The 2504-nt window shown below is 46.7% G+C and overlaps 1 pseudogene; it reads left to right on the top strand.

Moving 5' to 3' along the window:
- Nucleotides 1-278: 278 nt before the first annotated feature.
- On the top strand, nucleotides 279-1367 carry LOC101121473 (protein transport protein Sec23B-like; annotated as a pseudogene).
- Nucleotides 1368-2504: the final 1137 nt, after the last annotated feature.

Raw genomic sequence — 2504 nt, forward strand, 5'->3', positions numbered from 1 at the left:
GTGAACTAAAATGGACTAGAATGGGCTAATATAATTCAGATGACCATTATATCTACTACTGTGGGCAAGAATCCCTTAGACGAAATGGGGTAGGCCTCATAGTGAACAAAAGAGTGGGAAAGGCAGTACTTGGGCACAGTCTGAAAAATGACAGATCTCTGCTCATTTTCAAGGTAAACCATTCAATATCACAGTGATCCTAGTCTATGTCCCAACCACTAATGCCAGAGCTGAACAATTCTATAAAGACTTAGAAGACCTTCTAGAACGAACACCAAATGGCATTTGGTGCTACTTTGGAAGTAAAGACCTCAAGGGAGCTGAAGGTTGTGGGAGTCATCAGACCCTGTGCATCTCTGAATGTGAAAGGACCGTGTGTATCAGAAAACGAGCTTGGTGTTGGTAGCACGAGTCAGCGGAAAATCTGTGGCCTGGATCCCACAACGACACTCACATCTACTTAGAAGTAGTCAACCAGCACAACGCCCGGATCCTGCAAGGAGGCCGAGGCTCCATCTAGTTCGTCACGCACTACCAGCACTTCAGCACCCAGCAGCGAATCAGTGTGACCACCGTTGCCCGCAGTCGGGCAAATATGCAGAGCCAGCTGAAGCACATCGAAGCGGCGTTTGACCAGGAGGCGGCTGCGACGCTGATGGCGTGGCTGGGGGGTGTTCCCAGCCGAGTCGGAGGAGGGTCCGGACATGCTCCGGTGGCTGGATCGACAGCTCATCCGGTTGTGTCAGAAGTTTGGACAGTATAACGAAGAAGACCCCGTGTCATTTAGGTTATCAGATTCCTTCTCTCTACACTCTCAGTTCATGTTCCATTTTAGAAGGTCTCCATTCCTTTAAGTCTTCAACAACAGCCCTGACGAGTCGTTGTATTATCGGCACCACTGTGCCTGGCAGGATCTCACCCAGTCCCTCATCATGATCCAGCCCATCCTGTATTCCTACTCCTTCCACGGGCCCCCAGAGCCTGTGCTCCTGGACAGCAGCAGCATTCTTGCTGACAGAATTCCGCTCATGGACACTTTCTTCCAAATTGTCATTTATCTTAGTGAGACCATAGCCCAGTGGCGGAAAGCAGGCTACCAGGACATGTCCAAGTAGGAAAACTTTATAAGCACCTCCTGCAGGCGGCCCTGGACAACACACAGGAGATCCTGCAGGCGTGCTTCCAGGTGCCGCGATGCATTCACATGGAGCACAGGGGCAGTCAGGCTTGACTTCTTTTGTCCAAAGTGAATCCGTCTCCTGTATGCTTGGGGTCAGGAAACAGGAGCACCCATCCTCACTGATGACATTAGCCCGCAGGTGTTCATGGACCATCTGAAGAAGCTGGCTGTCTCCACTGCTTGTTGAGCTAAGGATATGGGCAGGAAATGGGATAAAATATTGTCACTTTGTGTTCACAATTTTTTATAAAGGCTTAACATTTCTTTTACTTTGTCAGTGGATTTTAATAAATAATCAAATGAAATCTTTAGATTTTAATTTATTTGTATTCCTTACCTGTGCCCTTTTTCTTACTCCATAGAATTATAAGGTCATAAAGATTTTAGTGTTGGTAGATGTTTATATGCTTTTTGTATCCTAACTTTTGGAGTCTGTATAAAATCAGAGCTAACGTATTTTGGCAACTTGCTTACATGAAAATCATAATGATAAGAAAGGCAATAAATCTGGATGAAGAAAAAAAAGAGATTTCTTTTACCAGAAGAGACTGGCATGCAAAAGCTGGAAGCCCCTTTTTATAGCAATGCTTAAATAACCTGCCTGAGATTGCAAATCTGGGAATTGGTGCCAGAGAGTGTCCAGCTTAGAGCTGAGGTATTTCTCTCTGTCTTATTTCCTCTCACTGCAGTTTTCATTGTGAACATGCCATATTTTGACTGCCTTATCAGCTAACTAAACTTTGATGACTTTAGTGGGGACCTAACCTGTCCTCAGGACATTGTTTGCAGGGTTCCATCGCAGGCTTGCAAAACCTATGTCTTCTGCCCCCCCAACCCCAATCAGGTTTTCTATACAAAAAGGATTTTCTCAGGCTGGATGCTCTTTTCTTAGAGTCGACCAGAACCTAGGCCTCACTTCTGGCAACTTCCACTGAAGTCTAGTTCTCCAACTTCACCCTCAGCATATACCTGGTCCTGCCACCTCACCGTGGGCAGACCACAGATGCCTTCTTTAGGACCGCATGTGGAAAGAGAAGCCATTCTGAGACTTCTTTCCTTCCAAAGGGATTATTATTGCTGAGTCAGTGCTCTTTGTGAGTTCTTTTGGTCGAGCAGGTTCAGGTAAGGAGAGAAGCCAACCACCCATACCATCTGCGTGGGGCCTGCCTGAAATAGCAGCACTGAGATAGCAGGCATTCCTAGTCCAGACTATGGCATCAACTGGGCCTCTCTGGTGGCTCAGTGGTAAAGAATCTGCCTGCTAATGCAGGAATGCAAGGTCAATCTCCAGGTTGGGAAGATCCCCTGGAGAAGCAAACAGCAA

This window comes from Ovis aries, chromosome 1 (genome assembly GCF_016772045.2).
Source record: "Ovis aries strain OAR_USU_Benz2616 breed Rambouillet chromosome 1, ARS-UI_Ramb_v3.0, whole genome shotgun sequence".
In the NCBI taxonomy this organism is placed as follows: domain Eukaryota; kingdom Metazoa; phylum Chordata; class Mammalia; order Artiodactyla; family Bovidae; genus Ovis; species Ovis aries.